General features: G+C 34.3%; 1 long non-coding RNA gene across 2 annotated transcripts in view; it reads left to right on the top strand.

The window, feature by feature from the left end:
• The window catches only part of LOC113922867, a 41663-nt gene extending 26717 nt beyond the window's left edge, over positions 1-14946 (top strand). Inside the window, exons 1-3 of one of the 2 annotated variants that reach the window (XR_003520091.2) lie at positions 11557-11591; positions 13847-13876; positions 14506-14946. This is a non-coding gene — a long non-coding RNA (uncharacterized LOC113922867). Of the gene's footprint in view, positions 1-11556; positions 11592-13846; positions 13877-14505 lie in introns of those variants that run through there. The other variant, XR_003520090.1, reaches the window with a different exon arrangement.
• Positions 14947-24709: the final 9763 nt, after the last annotated feature.

Below are 24709 nucleotides of genomic sequence, written 5' to 3'. Positions count from 1 at the left end.
ACTGTGAGAGTTTACACATTAAATTTTAATCTAGAACACTTCCTTTACATAGCCTGGTAAGATTTAAGTTAGGCCTCCAAGCCACTGACATTTTCTAGTTAATCATGTTTCATTAATGCTGTTGAGATTAAGACAGAAGAGAGAAAAAAGGAAATGGGACAGACTGTCATACTGTCATTTTAAAGAAATAAAGATACCAATGCATTATTATCATTGCTGCTATTTCCCACATTATACAGATTTTCAAATTAATGAAATGACTTCAATATTTCTGATTCCTAAATTTTTTCTTCTGGGATGTGATAGTCTTTTTATGTAGTAGACTATTGCTATTTATGATTATGTTGTGTTGCCTCTAATGATCTGCAAATTGACTTTCTTTTCTTATTGATTTATGATCAATTTATGATGTACTCTGAAATGAACTTTTGGCATCTCGCATAATGAGGCTGTAACTTCTTACTTGTAACTTATAACTTACTTGTAACTTATAACTTCTTACTTGACTTCTCCATTAGGGACCCCCACAGATGCCTTAAGCTCAAAAACCAAAATCATTGTGTTCACCCATTCTGTCCCTTTTTTTTAGAGATTTTCTTCTAGCTTCTGGGGTCATTCTGGTTCTCTGTCCCTTACCTCCTACATCCAACCAAATACCAGTTTTTCTCAGAGCACACAAAAAATAATTACAAATACTATACAAATCACTAGGATTTTTAGATGATACATCCATAGTGCCCCCTATTCTTTGCCTAGTGCAGAGCCAATTGAAAAACAGGGTGTCAGCAGAGATTATAATGTGTTAATTGCTGCTAAATTCTTGAAGTCAGTCGTCAGAGAGTTAAATGCGTAGAATGTCATTTCATGGTAGCCCTGGATTCTCCCATCTGTGTCTTTAGGAAATTCTGTTGGTAAATTTAGTGTTGAAAATGAACTTAAGCTTTCTGTTCCCGCCATTCTGGGAGAGAGAGGAGAAAAGACATTGAAATCCTCAGAGATAGCAGATAATTGACATGAAATGTAGACCAAAGACTTGCATTGTTTGTCTTTTAGAATTTACCATATGCCAATAATTGTTTATACCTCTTTTTTAAAATGTAATTGTTTATAACTTTTTCCTTCCATGAGAGTAGGAACTCTGAGAGCACAGATTGTATGCTGCAAGATAAATGACCAGTGCATTTTTGCTTCAGGATGTTTATGACCACACAAATATCAAAAATACACGAAACAAATATTTAGATTAGAAGTAACCTAATATCCATTATATGAGCAGATTTGATGAATTGTGTTATAACCACAATGGAATACTACACGTATTCTAAAATTCATGTTTTTAAAAGTATATTGAGTAATAATAAATTTAAAAGCCCTGACATCATAGGTGGTTAAAGTTGCAAAATAGTTTACAAAAATTATATATCAGTATTTGAAATTTATCTACATATATTCATAGGTAAAATCACATAATTTTTAATAGGAAACATACCAAATATTAACCATGTTTATTATCGGTGATTTTATATTTTCTTTATGCTTTTTGACTTTTTCCAAATAACAAATATTAGAAAAAATATTATAAAACAAAATAATTCTGTGAACTATGGTTCGCTGGGTTTCTACCTCTGGTGCACAGTGCTCTTCATAGTGTTGACAATCAATAAATCTTGGTGAATTGCTAGGAATATTGGGACAATTGATTTGTTGACATCTTTTTAAAGCGTTCAATCTTTATGTTCCTATAAATTCTCTGGTGAGTTAATCTGAAAATGTGTATTTAAAAATATTTCACCATCTTTCCAAATAAGGCACCAATGTGTCATTATTGGCTTTACCTATCCATTCTTTGTCTTGGGGAAAAAAACACATACAAGAGAGCTTCCTGTTATGTGAGAAATAAATCTTCAGGGTGACTAGTAGGGTATACCATCTGCCAATTCCTAAGTAAAACACACCATGGTGATTTTAACATATCCAAATTGGATGTTTTAAGTTGTTCTTCCAATATCTGTTAATTTTCTTTCTCAGTGTTTATGTCTCAGCTACTTTCCCCATCCCATATGGCATTCTTTCTGGATATCTCTATCTGTATTCATAGTTCATTAAAAAGATTAAAATATTAAATATAGTAACTTTTATGTTTTTGTTAAGGAATTTGGTTATTCTCCTTTTTTCTCATATGAAGAGGTATAATTAGCCAGTTTCCTTTGGACATAAAAGAGGCCCACAGCTCTTGAGAGCTTTTGTCTCAAAATATTTGTTTTTTGTATCAATGTAAGTTATTTAAATTATTGCATATTTTCTTTCTATGTACCTTTCTTGTAAGCATACTTTGTTAAAATTGTCATTTTTTTAACATTTTTCTTGTATCAACAAGAGTTTCTTTTATAAGTCTCTCTTCATTGCCAGTATCTTTACTTAGCTCTTTGTACTGATAACCACAAGTAACAATGGGAAGCTACTTATTGTAGAGGGTAACTAGGCATACACTTAAAATCTGTACAGAAATCTGTGGCCTACTGAGTGTTTGATGTAAATGTTTGGTATAAATTCTTAATATTTGCCAGTAAAACTCTGCCTTAGCAATTGAACCACTTTTCCTCTTGGTTTATAGAACCATAATCATAAATGTTTTTCATTTTTACCCAAAGTCTCTTTTCAGTTTTAGTGTTTCTTTATTGTACTTTACTTTATGACTTTCTTCTATTTCCTAAATGTCAAAATATACCTGTATTTTCAATACTAAAAGTATCACAGATCTGGGTTTCCTTGCTGTCAAATGCAGACTCTAAGAGAGCTCCTAATGATTCTTGCTTTCTGGGAATTGTACCCTGAGTAATTCTTTCCACTTAAATGTGGGTTAGACATAGGGATTCCTTGAGTAGAGTAGAGTGTAGCAGAGATGGTGGGATGTCACCTATAAGATTAGGTTACGAAAAGACTGTGGCTTCTGTCTTGGCAGTCTCTCTCTAGACATCAGCCAGCAAAGACCTGAGGCCATCAATTCAACAGCCCATGAGGAACTAAATCCTATCAACAACCATGTTGAGGGAAGTTGGAAGTGGCTCATCTCCTAGTTGAGCCTTCAAGTGAGATTACAGTCTTAGCCAGCACCCAAAATACAACCCCAATGAAAAAACTTTGAGCCAGAGACACCAAGGTAAGCCACACTTAAATTCCTGACCCACAGAGACAGTGGGTCTAAAGGTGCTTCATTCATTAAGGTGCTAAATTTTGGAAGAATATATTATAAGGCAATAGATAACTAAAACACCCACCCATATACCTTTTCTGATATTCTTATATAAGGGGAGTTTTACAAGTATAATTTTATAATCATTTTACCTTAAAAAGGGTGGGAATTCAAGAATTGCTAGATGTTGGACTATGTTTAAGTTCGGAATATACAATCTTGGTTAAAAGAGATAGATATGATCTTATGTTTTCTAGCATATTATTGCTGCAATATTGTCTATTTCTTAGTGCAAGCAATGATCAGAGAAGATTCAGTCCTCCATGTCTAAAGAGCTAAACACAGACTTGTTTAAGTCTATGAGAAATCAGCTCTCCCTTCTTATGAAGCAAGCTTGAGAAGGATGAGGCAGAGAAAATGTGGCTACTGTTCCTATCAACAGAAACTGGAGGAAAGGGAAAGAGAGAGGAACTCTGATATTAAATTCTAGTCATAGGCCAGGGCTGTAGGATTTGGCATACTATATTCTGCCTATTCAAATCAATTTAAGATCTATAACTCTACTTCTTGGTTTAGTACCAGAGCAAACACAACTGTGGTCAAGCCACATTCTGAGAGGTGCATCATCATCCACTTCTACCTCAAGAGAACATTGCTCTGATCATAGGATAACCCATTACAATGGTACAAATTGGAGCAATGTCTGTGTTTTCAGTTTTTACCCTGTGGCTGTGCTGATGTTACCACCCTCTGCCTCCAAACACTTGCCTGGCTAATTTATCAAGGTCAGAGATGCCTAATCTAAGTTATGCAAATCCAATTCTCTTTCTTGGAAACATGAAACTTGAACAGAGCCCCATAGAGAATCAAGGTTACTAGCACAGAGATAACTAATATCAACACTCAAGAGAAGGTTCAATAGTTTCTGATATTGAAGACCCAGGGCAGCCTTTGTCCTGAGACTGTGTCAAGGCAAGATGATGGTTCAATATATTTTTCACTTCTGTGTGCTATCTTAGTAATCTAATAAATTTAACTTTCTTGCTTGAGATAGCCAGAGTAATTTTCAGTTATTTAACAGTTATGCCTTGACCTACCTTATTTATAAACTACATCCTTATTAAATAAACCTATGCTTAAAGATGTTGGTCTATTACAAGTCTGTAATTTGGTCTTTCTGCACAGGTGAGTTAAGAAAAAGACAAATGAACTGTTTTTATAACTAAATTGGTTATGATTTTTTTGATTAAATAAGTATAAATTTATTATAGTCATAGACTGATGAAAACAAGAATATGTGGGATATGCAGATAAATAAATAAGGCATTTCTACTTGGTGTCTTTTTGATTAGTTTTTCTACAGTTCCAATTACTTTCTTCCTACTTATTTTTCTTATTTATTTTGATTTGACTTCTAATATTTTTGCATATACATAATCATAGATATGGAGTGATATATACCCATTTCATGATTTTATTTCTATCAAGTATCTAAAATAGTAAAACTCATAGAAGCAGAAAATAGAATGGTGGTTTCCAGAGGCTTAGGGAAGGGAAAGTGAAGAGTTGCTGTTCAGTAGGTATAAAGTTTTAGTCATGCAAAATGAAAAAGTCCTAGAGATCTGCTGTGCACCATAGTGCCTATAGTTAACAACACTGTATTATACACTTAAACATTAATTAAGAGAGTAGATCTTGTGTTATGTGTTTTTTACCACATATTTTTAAAAGCTGCTTTCAAAGTGATACTAACAAATGTCTAGCCAAAATAAGATGTAGTTATGACTTTTGATCAGCTGCATCTTAAAAACAAATATGGAATTTAAGATGTGGAAAATATCCTTAGAAGGCAAGACCATAAAATCTCGAGACCATTCTAAAACCCAGTGGAACCTTGTGACCTCTTGTACGTAAGACACAGCTTGAGACCAGATCTTGGTAAGGTTGCATACTGACTTTCTATGAGTCTCACATAGCTTTTGTGCAGTCACTCAGGAAGTGTTCTGAATCACTAAGTCTTTGATTAAAACTGCATCAGAGAAGTTCTCTTATTACTCTAATTAGTTTAGAGCCATCTGGATGAGCAAGATAGTATTTTAGTCTAATGTTATCTTACAAGTCTTATTACAGTTTAGTCATTGGGAAAACTATTCGCATCCTCCTTAGAAAAAGACACAGTACAATACAATGATTAAAAGTGTGAGATTTCAAGTTATTTCAAATCTTAAGTCTCCTGGATTTCAGCCATTCATCCATTTTAAAGATTCTGGTCAGATCATCCTGGCAGATTTCCATATCAGTGTAATACTCTAAGGATTTTTACTTGATGGATGAATATTTATGCCTGTTTGGTTAACTCTCTTCTGTGGCTGAGCAGCTGTGTCCTCCTGGTTATGAAACTTGGTTGGGTTAAGTTAAAATGCCATTGCCATTTTGTTTCTCCTTCCATTGCTGCCATTATGTGGGAAGGGAAACAACTTCAGGCATTTATTCAACAAATATTTATTCAGCCCTTATTAGATGCCAGAAACTGAAGATAAGATTGTTAACAGTAACAACAAAAAACATTACAGTTCCTGACTTCACAGAGCTCATTAGTGCATGGTATCCAAAATGGTGACCCATACTTCTGCAACCCACCAAATTGCAAGGGTCCAATCTCCAAGTAAAGGACTTTTAGGGTTGTTGCTTACTTTCTTCCCCCAAACAACGTCCGTCTTAATTATGGGATATATATGTCAAAGGTGAGCATCTTCCTCTTAATTAGATCAAATATTATTAAAAATGGCAAATATATTTTAGATTCTGCAGTAAGGGAATTTGTTAATTTACTAATGTCTCCATAAATGGAGATTCCTTTATTGTTTCCTGTTGTGCTTATTATTTTGGTTAGTGTGATATGAAGACATGGAGTCATATACATCAACTTTTCTGGAAGTCCAATTTGATTCAAGGTTGCACATTGAAAAAGTGACTGACAAACATTCCTCTAATCTTTTACATCTATCTTGGTCACTATTTCAACTGCTTTTCAAAAATGGTTCAGATGAATGCAGACTGAGATTTAAAATTTTATGAATAAGCTTAACTTTTTTCAATCAAACTTTATTTTATTTTGTTTTAAAGATTTTATTTGTTTATTTTAGAGAGAGAGAGAGAGAAAGCACATGACTGGGGGGGAGGGGAAGAGGGAGAGGGAGAGGGAGAGAATCTCAAGCAGACTCCCTGCTGAGCATGTAGTCTGTTGGGGGACTCGATCTCACGACCCATGAGATCACGACCTGAGCCGAAATCACGAGTCAGACACTTAACTGACTGAGCCACGTAGGTGCCCCTTAACATCTTTATATACATCTTTCCCAATGTCTCATAGTCATACATACACTTACAGGCACAGCCATGATTTTGCCCACTCCTTTTAATTTAAATAAGTAAAATTATTTAATGCTATAAGTCCACTTTGTAATCAGCTTTTATCACAGAAAATATATCATGGATATATTTAGATTTCAAAAAATATAGATCTATAGCATTTTTTAATGGTTGTGCTATATGTCCATTTCATGCCATAATTTATTTACTCAACCTTCACATTTAGTTTTCTCTGATTTTATTTGTTTTTAGGAAATTTCATGCAGGTAATGTCTAGCTCCTTGTTATAAATTTTTTATTTATTTGTATCCACTTAATACTTCATAAAGACTCATTTTGTCCATTACAATTCCTAAAATTAGAAATAATTACACAAAGTATTGTATTATGAAGTAACATTGATTTCATACTTTTTCTTTTCTCTATTCAACAAACATTGGTAATTTGGGTTTAAGACTTTTCTCTGGCCACTTTCCATTAGTTTCAAACTGTTCTCCTTCCAAATTTAGTAATGTTTATTCCAGAATGAATGTATTAAATCTGAACTGTTTCATTAAAGCAGCCAACCCCCAAAGTAAGAATAAAGAGAAAGACAAACATACCATCCATCCAGGGGCCAGGGCATTACCAAGATAATTCTGTCATCTGTCTCTTTCTTCCACCATGTGAGATTTTGCATTTTTATCTACTGGTTTCCTAGGCTGCAGCCAGGAGAAGGAAAGAAGAGAAGTATCTCCCTTACCCCCCAAACACATTCAATCAAGCACAAACAAAGGCAGAAGTATTGTGAATTTGTCACTGAGTCACATCTGGTCCTTGCCTCCCACTCCTTCATACTTTGATTATTGTATTCCTGGCTTAGAGGGACAGGAGAAGAAAACAAGGGAGGCCTCATGAACTCTCCTTGAGATCAAGCAAGTAATAATAATAACTAGCATTTATTTGGTATTTACTTAGTACCAGGAATTGGTCTAAGTCTTTTATATGTGCCAACTAATTATTATGCCAATCCCATGAAGAAGTTACCATTATTATTTGCAGTTTATAGATGAGGAAATGGTACAGAGAAATTTAGCAACTAAAATCAAGTAGCTAGTGAATGACAGAATGGGGTTTAAATCCAGGTTAGTCTTATTTTACAACCTGCCTTCCCAACCAATTTGCTATGTTTCTATCTTTAGCTTTATCAAGCTAATTAAATGAAATAAATGCTTGGCAGCCCAGGCATCTAAATTTCTGACAGGATTTATCTACTAAGCTTAAATTAAGATTAATCATTAGAATCAGACAACATAAAAAATTATTGTTAGTCCCCATAGACAACTGTTGCAGCTTTATGGTGACCTCAAATTATGTTGTCAGTGCTGATTGTGGGGACATCCTTCTAGACCCTGATGCTCCTTATCTTCAAAACTCTTAGCTGGTGGTCTTGTAACTGCCACTTCCATTGCACACCATCGTGGATCCTCTTTAGCTGCCATTTTATCCCATTGATGTAAATGTCGTCATTACTACCTCCACACCTTGTACAGATTCCAGGCGCCAGGCCACTGGGTGGGCCCAGTGAGACCAGAGTGTCACTCGCACACTTCCTGAAGCAAGCTTTCTCTGCCTTTGGAGCTGGGGTTCCATGTTGGGGCCACTTCTCCAATTTCCCCTTGAATGCTCATGACACATGAGCATTGAATGCTCAGAGAATGCCCTCTCCCCTTGGAGAGGATTTCACTTTTAGCCGCTGAGAAGCTCCATCTTCATTTCTCAGTCTTAGTTCTTAAGAGTTAACCTCATCCCAGTCTCAAGTCCCACCGTTAGCCTTTCATCTCCTACTTTGTTATCTGGTTTCCCTATTGTTTTATTGAAGAAGAAGAGAATTTTGTTTATTAGTTTTATATCCACGTGTGCCTAAGCTATATTGATAGGTCCTTTTCAAAACTTGTGTGCTAGGCTTCCAAGCGTTCATTTAACATATTTAATTTACAATCTTAACTTAAAATCTCCGGTTAAGATTTTTATCATACTGCTTTACATTAGGTTGAATAAATGCAGTTTAATAATCCACTGCCTTTGGGGAGAGGTATGGTTAAGTAATTGTTAAGTCTGTATTCAATAATTACTCGTATTGTCTGATTTGAGAGAAGCATGTACTATAAAAAAATCTTTTCTACAAAATGTATTTTGAGTGATTTTCAGACAGTACCATTCAATAGTAGCAAGCAAATCATGATTTCCATTTTCAAGGTTGAGAGGCAAAGTAAGAGAGTAATTGTTGGAGTACAGTATTAGAAATACCTAGAAACTTATGTGAACAATGTGCTTATTGGAGTAGTAAAAAATTTGCATTAAAAATTTAAAATGTTTGAAAATCAAATAGCTTTTTAAATAAATATTTATGTACTAGTTATATTTTCAATGGGATAATTAATTAACATTATTTAGGGGCATCTGGGTGGCTCAGTTAGTTAAGTGTCTGCCTTCGGCTCAGGTCAGGGTCTAAGTTCCTGGGATTGAGCTCCATGTTGGGCTCCCAGCTCAGTGGGGAACCTGCTTCTCCCTCTCCCCCTGCTCATCTCTCTCTCTCTCTCTCAAATAAATAAATAAATAAAATCTTTAAAAAATTAATTAACATTATATAAATAGCAATTAGGAACAAATAAATAATAAATAGCTGTGGTCCTGGGAAAGTTTTAGTTTGTAGAAGCTACCACTAAGCAGAAGCAAATTTATGCTAGTTCTACTTTTCACCAATTATTCTCTAATACAATATGAAGATACTAAATAGGAGTTTTATTGATCAGCAATTGCTGCAATAATACTACATAACAATCCCCAAATCTCAGTGATATATATATGTATATATGGGTCTAGGGTCTCTCTCTCTATATATGGTCAGCTAGGCTTGGCTGGGTCAGCTGGGCTTGGCTGCAGGCTGCAGTTTGATTTCAGATATACTCCATATATCTTATTACTGGGCCATCAGTTTCTTGAGGGCACTCCCTTCTCATGGTAATGGCAGAAGTTCAAGTATACAAGGCAAACTGCAGTCACATTTGAAACTTCGGCTCATGTTACTTCCATTAACATGCCGCTGGCTGAAGCAGGTTACTAAATATCAATAATTCAAGGAAATATACTCTGTTTGCTCTAGTGGGGGCACTCCAACATTAAATCAAAGGTTATGGACATATATTTCTATCACAGGGAAGAAATGAAGAATTGGAGGAAATAGTCTAGTGGTAAATACCACTAAAAGAAATGGAATTGAAGTGTTCTAAAGTTCTAGAGTTGTCAGGGAAGTATAAAAGTTACTATTTCATATAGGTCCAACATACAAATTGTAATCTCTAGAATAACCAAGAAAGGATAGAATAAGCATGCAGATGGCCTTAAAAGTCAAAACAGTTACCTGCTAGGGACCCCTGGGTGGCTCAGTCAGTTAAGCATCTGCCTTCGGCTCAGGTCATGATCCTGGGGTCCTGGGATCGAGTCCCGCCTCGGGCTCCCTGCTCAGTGGGGAGCCTGCTTCTCCCTCTGTCTCTGCCTGCCACTCTCCTTGCTTGTGCGCTCTCTCTCTCTCTCTTTCTCCATCAAATAAATAAATAAAATCTTAAAAAATAATTACCCACTAAAAAGTGATGAATCCTGTGGGGGGCTTATGTATATACAGTCTGAGGCAATTCTGAGTTTACAAGCCATAAGGAGAAACTCTGGAATTTGGATAACCTCAAACATATCAAGCCACTGAAGTTGATTTCAATATGACATCTGTATTATGCCCCTCCACTTCGCTCCTCTAGTTTTGAGCATAATTACCTGGAATCTTCTTGTTGATAGAACATCCTTTTACCCTTTAAAGGAACTAGTCCTCTTTCAAAGGAAAACTAAATATAATTGTGATATAAGGAAATTCGTGTGCTTAGGGAAACTTGAACATGAATATTTTGCCTTAGTATCTCATGCAGTTTCTTGTGTGCCATTCAGAAAAAAAGGTCATGCATAGCCAACAAGAAGATAAGCCCATGCATATCAAGCAGTGAAGATTTGGGCTCTGCTACATTTCTGTTTGCACTTCTCTTGGCTGAAAGGGTCAAGGGACAAAGGAATAAAATAGTTGCCTGTGTGTTTTGCTATTCATTACAGATTCTCCATCAGGATTTAATGTTCATTGGAGCAAGGTCAGCAAAAGGTCAATAACCAGTTAGTATGCATCGTATTATTTAATACTCAGGAAACTGGTCAAGGACCGAAAGGACGAAAACATAGGTTTGGCTCTGTTCAATCAGAAGTCATAATGCAAATATGTTTTTATTTAGGGAATGAGTGAAAACAGAACACTCTTTAAGGATATCACTGCATTGAAAAGTCAAGAATAATTAGCTATTTTGTATCTTTAAGATTTTTCTAAGATGAATTTCACCTTTCTAAAATGGATAAAGTAACACAAGATGATCTAGCAGTTTGCTAACTTAGTAATGGTATTTTAATGACTAGTAGAGCTTATTTTAGTCTGTCTGGTTTCTTCCAGCCAAGAATGCACTTCAGTTTCTCACACATAGGTATTTAACCAAATCTAACTTATTTCCGAGTTCCAGAGATGTTAGTACCTGTATTATTAGCTTGTGCCAAAACTTTACAGACTTTCCAATTATGGCTTTCCAAGGGGGGAACCGAATTCCACCTTTTTAGAATAACCCATTTACTTCCTTCTCTCTTGCTGTAGAGGATTATACAACTTTTAAGTTTAGTGTTTAATCTCATCTTGACTTTGATTCCATGCTAAACCTTTCACTTCTATTTAGCAAATTTTCCTTCTCGTTCCTAATTTCTTCTGGTCTCCCCAATCTCTGTTCACTCTTAACCTCAGCCTGACCTCACCCTGAACTCAGTACGTTAACAGTGTCTCTTCTTAGAGGAAGGAGAGTTGATTAGCAAACCCCTTTCACTTCCTCACTCTTCCTGGGCTTCTAGTTGACCCTCGAACAACATGGGGTGGAAGTGCATGGCTCCACTTACAGACAATTTTTTTTCAGTAAGTACGGTATGTTGCTGTAAATGTATTTTCTCTCATGATTTTCTTAATAACATTTCTTTTCTCTAGCTACTTTATTGTAAGAATACAGTGTATAATAGACATAACCTACAAAAGTTGTGTTAATTGTTCATGTTATTGGGAAGGCTTCTAGTCAACAGTAGGCTATTACTAGTTTGTTAAATTTTTGGAGAATCAAAAGATAAGCATGGATTTTCAACTGGGCAGAAGGGTGGCTCCTCTAACTTCTGTGTTGTTCAAGGGTTAACCGTACACCACGTCTGTTCTTAGAGCAGGAGGAAACTTCTCCGTGTGTACTGGATCTGACATTGAAAGATCAACCATTTCAAATGTCCTCTTTCATTTCTTTAATATATCTAAAGATACCCAGAAGTTAAATTTGCAAAGTAGATCACTTTTTCTTTTCCAAAGTATTTTCTTGATCCTAAAACTACTTGTCTCCTGAATGGCTCCTCTAAGGCAATGATGTCACTTAGGCTTCAAGCTGAGAATCTTCTCAGTCTTCCCGATTCTTAACATCTCTATCTCTGCCCCCTGTTATCTTACCCTCCACACAAACTCACTCATGTAGTAACCAAACCCTATGAATTCTACCTCGAAATGCTTTTCAATTTTGTCTTCACCTCTTTGTTTCCACTGTCACTGCTTTTTTCCAGATGAGTATTATTGTTTATTTAAACTTCAGCAACTATCTCCTAACCGGGTTTTCTCCCATCAGTGTCTCCTTTTACTCCAGTTCACTTTCTACATTGTAGTGGAGGAAGGGAAGGAAGGAAAAGAGAGAGAGAAAGGAAATTTTATCCATGTTCTTCCTCTTCATAAAAAGTTATTTTGAATCCCTCCCTGCCGGAAAAAGTGCAATTTTCTTGGCTTACTTCAAATCACCTTTCATATTCTGTAGCTAATGTCTCATTCTGGTGTTATTTACATCACTCCCTTCTGTTTTTAGGAAAAGTCTTAGTGTTTCCTACCCAAACTAGATTTGTTGACAAATTTATGGCTTCTGATATGTTGTTCCCTCTGTCATTCCACCTGAATTTTTTACCTGGCATCTCCTACTCAACTTTTCCACCTCAGCTCAAATATCACCTTTTCTGACTTGACTTCCTTGACTTCTTCAGTGTTTATGGTCCCACATATTCATACATCTATCAACTTTGAATTGCAAATAATTTGTTTCAATAATCAGTTATTGTTCATAGCATCCTGTTTATACCTCCTTGATGTTTATTAAACTATACTGTAATAACGTCTCTATATTCTTTTCCCAAGGACAGTCTCTAAACCAGAACCTAACTAGATTAGAATTGATTTTAGAGTCATTGAGATATTATTAATTTACTCAACCAGAATGTCACTAGACTAGAATTATGTATTCTCACCCCATTTTTGAGTCATGTTAAGTGCAACAAATTCTATGAGCACTTAATTTTGAAAGTAATACATGGCAAAGCAATTGTTATACCTAGAAGAGGTTAAACAATAGGAGAAAAAAGAGAGAATTGTCATTAACACACATTTTATCAATTGTTCCAGCCCCTGGAGGTCTTCCCTCAATAGACTGACCTTTGAGTTGCCTGAGTTTGGCAGAGTAACATGGGTTGATACTGCCATATGGTGTCAAATGGAACCAGCTCACTGGAAAAATATGACCCCCTTATGCTGTAGCTTTTGCAACACTGTGAGAAATACATTTTTTTTTCCTTTTAAATAGCTTGGGAAGTTTTTTTTTTTCCTTTTCTTTTGATGTGGTTTGATTTCTTTAAAAGAAAACCAAAAAAATCTCCAATGTATCTTGTGTATCTGCAAGCTAATTATTTCTAACAGCTAATATGTATTGTGGGATGCTTACCATGTGCCCACTGCAGTAGAAGATTCAAAAGCAATGCCATATAAAATTTAGTCCCTGACCTCCTCCAAGGAGCTGATAGTTTTGTTGAAGACACAATGTCTTGCCATAAAATTTTCTTTTTTTCCCTTTCTCCCTTCTTCCCTCTCTTCTGCCTTTACATTTTTCTTTCTCTTCCTTTCTTCCCTCCCTACTTTCTACCTTCCTCCCTCCCTCTTTCCTTTCCTCTTTTTTTCTCCCTTCCTTCTTTCCTTCCTTCCTTTTTTTCTTTTTCTTTTCCCCCCCACCTCTTCTCTTTCATAAATAGAAAAATATTTGTGTATTAGCGTGTGTTTATCCTCAGGACATCAGAGTAATTTACTTTAACTCCTTTACTTTTTTTCAGTTCCATGGAAGGAAATGAATTGTCATCTAGGTAAATCTATTTCTTTCCCATGGGTCATAGAGGCAAGTTAGAATATCCTCTCCCAATAAAAAATTGACTATCTATTTATGATTAAATATGCTCTAACTGGGAGATGAAAGTAAGGCCAATAAATATAAAGAGACAAAAGTGTATGTTCATTTTGTGTGGAATTTCTTAATTTGCAACTTGATCTTTTGAAATAAAAATGGTTGAAAAAAGTGTAGATTTCCTAAGGAAGAGTGTCAGTAATGTTTGCCTTAGGGTGAATCAGCCTTACAAGAATTACTTCCTCTCATTCACTACTCTTTTTTTTTATTTTAATTTTTAATTGAAGTATAGTTGACATATAATATTATATTAGTTTCAGGTGTATAACATAGTGATTCAACAATTACATACATTATGAAATGCTCACCACAGTAACTATAGTTACCATCTGTCACCGTCTAATGTTATTACAGTATTGACTATATTCCCTAAGCTGTCCCCCACACCATCTTTAACTGTGCTATCTTCACACAATGATGTAGTGATCGGTTGAGAATATCACAGCTTTATTACTAGTAATAATACTACTAATACTGATGCTAATAATATACTTTAAAAACTAGAGAGGATTTCTTTTTTTTTTTCCTTAGGCTGATACCCTTTTCAGACTTCTGCATCCTGTAATTGTTTCTTGAGAGAAGGAAGAGTTGAAACTCTCATGTTCAGAATGCCCATGGGAACACACTGCAGATGTGAACTTCAACTGCTAGATGTGTCAGAGCTGAAAATGCCATAAGCCACAAGCGGAAATCCTTAAACTTTGAAAAAAAAGTATGAGAGTTATTTTGGAACATGGGACAGTGCCTGAGTGAGGCAAGTTGCTGGTATTAAGATTGATGTCTGAAAAAAAGCAAAAGCAGAGAGAAGTTCCAAAAAAAGGAATGGGAGGACTTTGAAAGCAAACTTCATCTATTTGACAATTTTAATTAAAACTGAATTTGTGGGGCACCTGGGTGGCTCAGTTGTTAAGCGTCTGCCTTTGGCTCAGGTCATGATCCCAGGGTCCTGGGATTGAGCCCTGCATCGAGCCCTGCATCGGGCTCCCTGCTCAGTGGGAAGCCTGCTTCTGCCTCTCCCACTCCCCTTGCTTGTGTTCCCTCTCTCACTGTGTCTCTCTCTGTCAAATAAATAAATAAAATCTTTTAAAAAAATAAAAAATAAATAAAAAACTGAATTTGTAATGTCTGTTCAGGCCAAGTTAATTAATTAATTCTCACAGTACAACTGCTTTGTAGAACAGTGTTTAGTTTTGTTTCATTATACAGAACTATTTGGTTAGTTACCTCAACTCATTACCTTCCTCATGTGAATATAATCTTTAGATTCACTGAAATTCCATCTTTCTTCTTCTCACGCTTCTTACATCCTATATTTCCTACCAAACTAAGTAGAAATCAATTTAATTTACCTTCCACCTTCCCTTTCTCCTTATTTAGCCAAAAACATGTTTCAATAGTTATAGCACAAATTTTGCTAATAAGCATTATATACTTGAGGCATTGTGGTAAAAATCATTACTTGTTGTAATATAAATAACCAGCTTCATATATTTGGGATTATAGGTGAATCTTTATTTAACTCACGGATTTAACCTCAGCTGTGTAGTTTCACCAATACTTTAGACATGAGATTTGACTTAAAGGGAATCCTGCTGCACACAGAGCAGTTGAGTAAAGAAAATGTGATAAACTCTTTATATCTTGCATATGTTATTTACTGAATTCCTTTAAACCATTAAACTGATAGATGTTGTCCTCCAAATGCATCTTAACTCCTCAGAAAAATTTCAACAGAAAATAGACTGTGAAATAGTACAATTCCCTTCATGTCGGAGGCCCAGCACTTCCAGCTTCATTGAGCTAAGTTTTAACCCTAGGAGGGGAGATGAGACAAATCTGGAGGAGGCCAAGTATTGTCCAACAAGGCACCTCCTCTCTTATTTAAGGCTTCTCTCACAACACCATTTTTACTGTATTCCATCAGTTATATGGAGTATTTTTTGTTATTAAATACTTCAATCTATTAATCATTGCCGGCTCTTTATCAGTCCATCTCTCTGAGATATATTGCTATGGGAAATTATTCATTCCATCCAAGTTTTCAAATTTATTGGTTTAGAGTTGTTGATAAAATAATCTTATTCTCATTTATTTTTGCATTTATTGATGGTTTTGATTTGTATATTTATTTGCATCTTCTAGTTTTCCTCTTGGTTAACCACACCAGAGGCTTATCTACTTGGTTGGTTTGTATTGTTTTCAATTTTGCTAATTTCCACCCTTTATCTATTGCCTTCCTACTTCTTTCTTTGGGTTTATTGTGTTCTTTTTAAAAACATACTCAATTGCATATGTACCTCCTTTCAGGCTCCTTTCTATTCTAATAGAAACACCTAAAGTTACAAATTCTTCTCAAAACACCATTTTCCCCACATTCCACAATTTTAAATATGAATTATTTTTGTTATCATTCAGTTCAAAATCTTTCTAATTTTCATAATGATTTCTTTTTTTAACCATGAGTTATCTGGAGATATAAAATGTTCAAATACATATATTTCTTTAATATATATTTTTAACCTCCAACATAATTGAATTGTGACCAGAGAATGTGCACTATGGAATACCTTTACTGTGAAATGTGTTAAGATTTACTTTATAACCCAATCAATCTATGTGAAACTTCAAAGTCTGTTTGAAATACTAAAATTTGCACTTTTTGAACATGACTTTTGACCACTGCTCCCATTTCTTTAATGATTGTTGATCTATAATGTTTCCTATTTTTAGCTGGACCAATTTTGATCATTTGTATTTTTTCCAAAAATTTTTCTCTAGATTTCAACAAGCAAGTACCATTTGTGGAAGGATAGAATATAGGAGATAGGGAGGGCATGTATTGCATGGAGCACTGGGTGTTATACGCAAACAATGAATCATGGAACACTACATCAAAAACTAATGATGTAATGTATGGTGATTAACATAACAATAAACAATTTAAAAAAACCCTAATGATGTATGGTGATTAACATAACATAAAAAAAAAAAGAGAGAGATAAGGAATCTCTGGTGTGTCCTGACAGGAGAGTTGTAGACCAGATCCCTAGGGTTCTAGAGCAAGTCCATACCTTTTACAGCATAAAAAGCAGAGCTTTATTTGACATTCCATCGGTAACTCTTGGCATGCTACTGGCGATCATAGGATAGGAAGTCATGATACAACTCCTTTTCATCTGACCTACCAATCATAAGGTTCGGTAGGCACAGCAGCAATCCATTAAACTATGGAAATGTCTCTTTGGGGTTGGGCCTGAGCAATCAGATAGCCAATCTGTCACCCATACTGCAGCAGCGTCTCCTCCAGGTTAGTCACGCCTTTGGGTTTCCTCATAACCAGATAAGAAAGAAGGAAAAATTCTGAATCCTTGTCTTTTTCTGAATGTCATGACAATGTTTATTAGAATTTTAGTGTCACAATGACTTTTTTTTCTCCAATTTTATTGTGATACAATTGATTGTGTAAGTTCAAGGTATACAAACTAATGAGTTGACGTATGCATATACTGTGAGATGATTACCACAGTAAGTAGTGAACATTCATCACCTCACATAGCTACAAGTTTTTTTCCTTGTGATGAGAACTTTTAAGATCTACCCTCTTAGCAACTTTCAAATTTATAGTACAGTATTATTTTTTATTTTATTTTTTTAAGATTTTATTTATTTATTTGACAGAGAGAGAGAGCACAAGCAGGGGAGCAGGAGAAGGAGAGGGAGAAGAAGGCTCCCTGCTGAGGAGGGAGCCCGATGCAGGGCTGGATCCCAGGACCCTGGGATCATGACCTGAGCCGAAGGCAGATGCTCAACCATCTGAGCCACCCAGGCGCCCCTATAATACAGTATTATTACCTATAGTCACCATGCTGTACATTATATCTTGAAGACTTATTTATCTTATAACTAGAAGTTTGTACCCTTTGACCACCTTCACCATGTGCCCATTCCCCACTCCTGCCTCTGGCAACCACAAATATGATCTCTGTTTCCATGAGTTTGTGGTTTCTTTTTTAGATTCTGTGTATAACTGAAATCACACAGTATTTGTATTTCTCTGAGTTACTTCACTTAGCATAATGCAAAAGAAATCAAATACAAATGCAAATCAAAACCACAATGAGATATCTCCTCACACCTGTTAGAATGGCAATCATTTAAATTTTTTTTTGTTTTGATATATATTTAAATATAAAGTCAAGGATATATCCTACTAGACTTAATATAATGTGGTTTTAAAAAATAATAATTGTTGGAGAACATATCAAATGCCTTTTTGACCTCCGTGAAGATGATTAACACTTCTTTCAACCTATTATTAGGGAAATGATATTAATAAAGGTGGAGGTTAATGTGGGTGGGAAAGGGATTATATGTTTTACATGTCTTTATTTGTACACCTGTACTGTTTAGCTAAGTAAATGTTTAATAATTGGTTTTTGAGTGATTTTGCTTTTATAGCTTGCCAGGAAATTTTATGGTATTATCTTTGTGACTATGTGGTAAAGAAGAATAAGAATTTTAGAGACAGAAAAATCACTTGAGAAGCAACTACAATATTCTAGTGAGAAAGCAATACACACTGATGATATAAAAATCATTCTAGTTGTTCTGTAGACTTTTCCACATTCTAGGTGGTAAGAATATTTCCTCGTGTTATATCCTAACCTTTCTTAATACCCCAATGTTTCCAGAGAATTTAGACTTAAGGTTTGATTAGATTAAATTCTTTTTTTGTTGTTCTGTTTTCGTAAGTGGGAACTCTTCAAAGGTCATTCTGTGCTGATTATACCCCTTCATATCAGGAAGCATTTATTTTCTGGCTTTTCATGAAGCTGAGATTGTTCACTCAGTTGAAATGGCGAAAGCTTGATTTCTTCACTTTCAATTTCCCCATGAAGTTTTGATTTATTTTTTGTTTTAACTAACCATTGATGACCTTGCCTGTGTCATTTACTTCTTAAAGGATTGCAAAAATGGTAATTTTCTAATTATATCATTTGCCTGCTTATATTAGGTGGACTTTTTCAGTGGAAAATAATTCTATCATCTACTAGGGCTATTTGCTTTCTGTATTATACAGTTCATATAGAAAGGATAATGGCTTGACAGTTTTCTTTAGTTATCAATTTACAGAAAAATAGTTGGTGCCCCAGTAACCCCCAATGGTAAGTGGTTTGTTTTGAATATTTTTGAATATGTTTGACATGTAACACTCTGTGAGTTTAAGGTGTACAATTTGTTAATTTGGTACATTTATATATTGTAATGCTGTTGCCACTATAGCGATATTTAGCATCTCTATTACATCACATAACTACCTTTTCTTTTTAGTGGTTTCACTAAGTTTTAGTGTCCTTAACAAGTTTGATGATTGTAAGTAAAATATTGCTGTCTATATTCATTATACTGTGCATTAGATCTCTATGGCCTATTTACTACTCTTTGCAAGTTTGTACCCTTTATGACCAGCATCAATCTTATCCCCTGACCCCCTATCACTGGTGACCACCATATTACTCTATGTTTTTTATGGGTTTGACTTTTTAGATTCCACATATAAGTGATATCATACAGAACTTTTCTTTCTCTGACTTAATCACACTTAGCCTAATGTACTCAATGTCCATCCATGTTGTTACAAATGACAGGATATCCTGCTTTCTCATGGTTGAGAAATATTTCATTGTGTTTGTGTGTATGTGAACACAATATACACATATATTATATATACATACATATGTATATATGTATGGTTATTTCCATATCTTGGTAAATGGTTTTTAAATTCTCTTCATTGAAGATGAAGATGTGGGGAACATTTGTTTATCCATTTTTTTTTTATTCTTAACAACTGGGTTGTAAACATTTTTAAAAAATGATCTCAAACTCATTCAGTTTTGTAAATCTATTTAAAATATTGTTTATACATATCTTTGTGTTTCATTGCTCTCAGGGTTCACTGTTAATAATATCAAGCAGTGATTTCTACATTGCTGATTTCTTAATTTGATTTCACCCATTGTGTTCAGACATAAGTGATATTTAGATTGTACATTTTCTGTTCCTATATGTTATACACACACAAATATACTACATAACCTCAACTTCACTGTTCATAAAATTCTTCATTTTTTAAATTTAAATTCAATTAGCCAACTTATAGTACATCATTAGTTTCAATGTAGTGTTCAATAATTTGTCAGTTGCATATAACACCCAGTGCTCATAAAATTCTTCATTTAATAATTTTTTCCTTTGAATAAAGGATTCACCAACCTGATGCTTCCTATCCACCAATGCTTCCCCCTCATATTTTTCTATCCTATTATAAAACTTTTTATTTTGAAATGAATTGTACATAACACATATGAACTATTTAAAAATGAAGAGGGCATGTATTGAATGGAGCACTGGGTGTTATACGCAAACAATGAATCATGGAACACTACATCAAAAACTAATGATGTAATGTATGGTGATTAACATAATATAATAAAATAGAATTTTAAAAAATGACAATAATGCAAGTATCCATGCGAATTTATGTGAATAATGTGAATATTAAGAAGTAGAACACTTCGTATTATTGAAGCTCCAGTGTGCTCCTTGCAATCATGTTTCCTCTCCCTTTCTAGAGGTAAACAACAGCCTGAATTTTGTTACTTCCTTATATTTCTTTGTAGTTTTAAAAAATGTGTATGTAATCACAAAACCTTACATTATTTAAATTTGCCTATTTTAAGCTTTATATTAAATTTATAATGCATAAAAATTCCTTGATACTTTAATTTGCTTATTTCTATGCATTTTAGAAGTCATCCATGTGACAACAACAACAAAAACAAACCACCCAATTTAAAAATTGGCTAAAGACATGAATAGACATTTTTCCAAAAGGACATACAGATGGCCCATAAGCATATGAAAAGATGATCAACATCACTAATCATTAGGGAAAAGCAAACCAAGGCCACAATGAGATATCACCTCATACTTGTGAAAATGGCCACTATAAAAAAAAAAGACACAAACAAAAACAGAAAATAAGAAATGTTAGCAAGAACATGGAAAAATTGGAACACTTGTGCACTGTTGATGGGAATGTAAAATGGTGTAGCCACTATAGAGAACAGTATAGCAGTTTTTTTTAAATTAAAAATAGAATTACCATATAATCTAGCAATTCCACTTCTAGGTCTACATTTAAAATTGAAAGCAAAATCTCAAGGAGGTATTTGTACACACATGTTTATAGCAAAATTATTCACAGTAGCCAAAGATAGCAGCAACTCAAGTGTCCATAGATGGATGAATGGATAAACAAAATGTGGTATATACATACAATGGGTATTATTAAGCCTTAAAAAGGAAGGAAATTCTGACATGTGTTGTAACATGGATGAACCTTGGGGACATTATGCTTAGTGAAATAAGTCAGTCACAAAAAGGCAAATACTGTAATGATTCTAGTTATACAAGGTACTTAATATAGTCAAATTTATACAGACAGGAAGTAGAATGGTGGTTGCCAGGGCTGAGTGAGGGAGGATGGGGAGTTGTTATTTAATAGGTATAGAGTACCAGTTTGCAAGATGGAAAGAGTTCTGAAGATTGATTGCACAACAATATTATGCACTTAATATGACTAAACTATACACTCCAAAATGGTCAAAATGGTAAATTATAGGTTACGTGTATTTTCCCACAGGTAAAAAATTTTAAAAAGTCATACAATGTATGTATGTATATGCAATATATATTGTATGTGTATGCAATATCTTCATTACATTTTTAGGAATGAAATTATTTATCCTTGGGAATATTTTCAAGATCAAGATCTTGCTGTTACTTGTCTTTTTTACTCTCTTTAAGGGTCTTTTGTTGAAATCAGTTGTTAATTTTAGTGTAGTCAATTTATCCATCTTTATCTTTATGATTGGCATTTTAAAAATCTTTTTTAAGGGTGCCTGAGTGGCTCAGTCGGTCCTGGGCTTGAGCCCTGCATCAGGCTCCCTGCTTAGTGGGGAGCTTGCTTTTCCCTCTCCCTCTACTGCTCCCCCTGCTTGTGCTCTCCCTCTGTTTGTCAAATAAAATCTTTTAAAAAAATCTTGTTCAATATATCCTTCCCTACCTTGAAATATTCTTCTTACTATTAAATATTTTAAAGGTTTCTACCCTATTTAAGTCTTTAATCCATCTAAAATTGATTTTGTGAAGCATGATACTTACTTTTCCCCCATATGGATAACAAAATGTCTCTATAGCGTTTACTAAATAGTATCTTCTTTCCCACTGATTTACATTTACAAGTCTGTCATGAATCAAGTTTCTAGATTTCCTTGAGTCTAGTTTGGGGTCTCTCATTTGTTTTTCCATTGATTAAATTTTTATGTCCACCGCACTACCATCTTCTTAAATTCATATATTTTTAATGTATAAAATTGTGTTTTCTAATGTATGTTACTGGGATATAAAAATTTAGTTTTGTTTGTATATTAATTTTGACTAAACCCTTACTAATTTGGTAATTTTTCTGTATTCTTTAGAGCCTTATATTTAGAGAATCAGACCATTTGTTGATAATGATATTTTCCTTTTCTTTGTAAGCTTTATTATTTTCATTTTTTTCTTCTCTAATACTGCAAGCTAGGAACTCTAGTATAATAGTGAATAGGCAATAACATCTTAGTCTTGTTCCTAATTTTTTAACAAATGCCTTAACATTTCATTATTATGTATAATGTTTGCCATAGTTTTTTTGCATATGCTTTTTATTAGATTAGGTTTCTTCTGGAGCTCCTGGGTGGCTCAGTCCCTTAACCATCTGCCTTAGGCTCAGGTCATGATCTCAGTGGCTCAGCAGGGAATCTGCTTCTCCCTTTACCCCTCTCCCTGCTTGTGTTCCCGCTTCCTCCCTCTCTCTCTCTCAAATAAATAAATAAATAAAATCTTTTAAAAAATAAATTAAGTTTCTTCTATTCCTAGTTTGCTGAGTTATTCACATGGATTTATGTTGACTTATACCTAATGCTAATTTGGTTAAAATAATTGGCTAAAGTACTTGTATGATTTTTCTCCTTTAATCTGTAAAGGAAATTACTTTATGCTGAGTTATATTAACAGATTCTCTAAGGTTAAGCAAACTTGGTCATTATATATATTTTTTTATATACATTTCTGTATTTGGTTCATTATGTTTTTCTTAAGATAGTTCATTAATTACATTGGTTTGCAATGTTCCTTTTTTTCACTGTCCTTATTTGGTCATGCTGTCAAAATTCCACTAGCCATTTAAAATTTGTGGTGGAAAAAAATAAAAATAAAATGTGTGGTGATATTTTCTCCTTATTCTCTGGAAGAGTTTGTATAAAATTATAGTTAGAGATTATGGTATTTTCTTTGAATAGAGTTTATTTATTAAATAAATGATGCATTTTCTTTCATGTTTATAGCTACTTTTCCTATCTATTTGTGTCATGACCTCGAAGTTCTTTTGATGGATATTACTAGAGGCTTCTTCTGGTTGGCATTTATGTTGTTCATGCTACATTCTTTTAAATTTCCTCCAAACTTAATACTCTCTTTTCATACATTGTTATCATTAATTTGTATTGTTTTTGTGTTTTTTTAATGCATTAAGTTCATTATTTATTTTATTCTTTTCAGTCTTTTTATTGGGTCTTTTGTTGAAAAAAAATTGTTTGCTTATATTTTTTGTTCTTTTTTTGCAGGCATGAGGAAGGGTTACACTTAACCACACTTTGAGGTTAAAGTGTGGCCATCTGACTTGCACTGGCCAGTGAAACATGAGGATATGTGCCTCATGTCACTCCCAGATGTGCAAGTCTTCATGATCTCTCTGACTGCTGTGGCACATGCAGAAGCCTCTTGTTGAGAGAGGGGAGGTTGTTGAGCTTCTGTCAGCCTGAGATGCTGAGTGGCTCCAATGAGTAAGAAGCTGCCTGTTGACTCCTAGTGATATAAAGTATGAGTTAGAAATAATGTTATGTTACTTTTAGTCACTGATATCTTGATATTGTTTCATAGAATATCTAGCCTATCTTGACTCTTAAAACAACATATTAACATTGGTTGTAACTCATGATACTGCTTGGGTTTCTATTATATTATTTTATATGTTTTACTGTATGTTTGGAATATTTCATAATATATAAAATTTAAATTAAAAATAATGGTAAAAGAATGTTGTTTTCATGTTCATATATATTTATTTTAAGGAATAGGGAATTATAGGCTTGAATTGAACAACTGTTCCTAGGTCAAAATTGCAAAGCATATCCCCACATATTTAATTCAAATTCCCATGATAATAACACATTAAAACACTTTTATTTTCTTTACTTGAATTCAATTTCTCTATGTGCTTTAATATAGAGAGTTACTAATTAGTGTGCTTGGTTTCTGGTCTCAGGTTCTTTGCCCTGGGCCATATTCTGAGAGAGACACTGTTACCCTGCTATAATCCCTGCAACAAAACACTTGGGGAATGTTTAGGTATCATTCCTTTGAAACTACATTTCATATAGATACATTTCATATATCCATTCATTAGTTCATTCTCATCTCTGTATTCCAGGAATTATGGTAGAAAGACCCTGCCATCAGGAAGCTTATAGATCAGTAAATTATGGACCATGGGCCATATCCTCCATGTATTCTAGAGTTTCACTGACTCTAAGTCAGTTTTTATGTAACTCTCTAAGTTTTGAGAGTC

The sequence above is a fragment of the Zalophus californianus genome, chromosome 9 (genome assembly GCF_009762305.2).
Source record: "Zalophus californianus isolate mZalCal1 chromosome 9, mZalCal1.pri.v2, whole genome shotgun sequence".
Taxonomy (NCBI): Eukaryota; Metazoa; Chordata; class Mammalia; order Carnivora; family Otariidae; genus Zalophus; species Zalophus californianus.
Note: the sequence above shows the minus strand (reverse complement) of the source record. Positions and strands in the feature narration are given on the sequence as shown.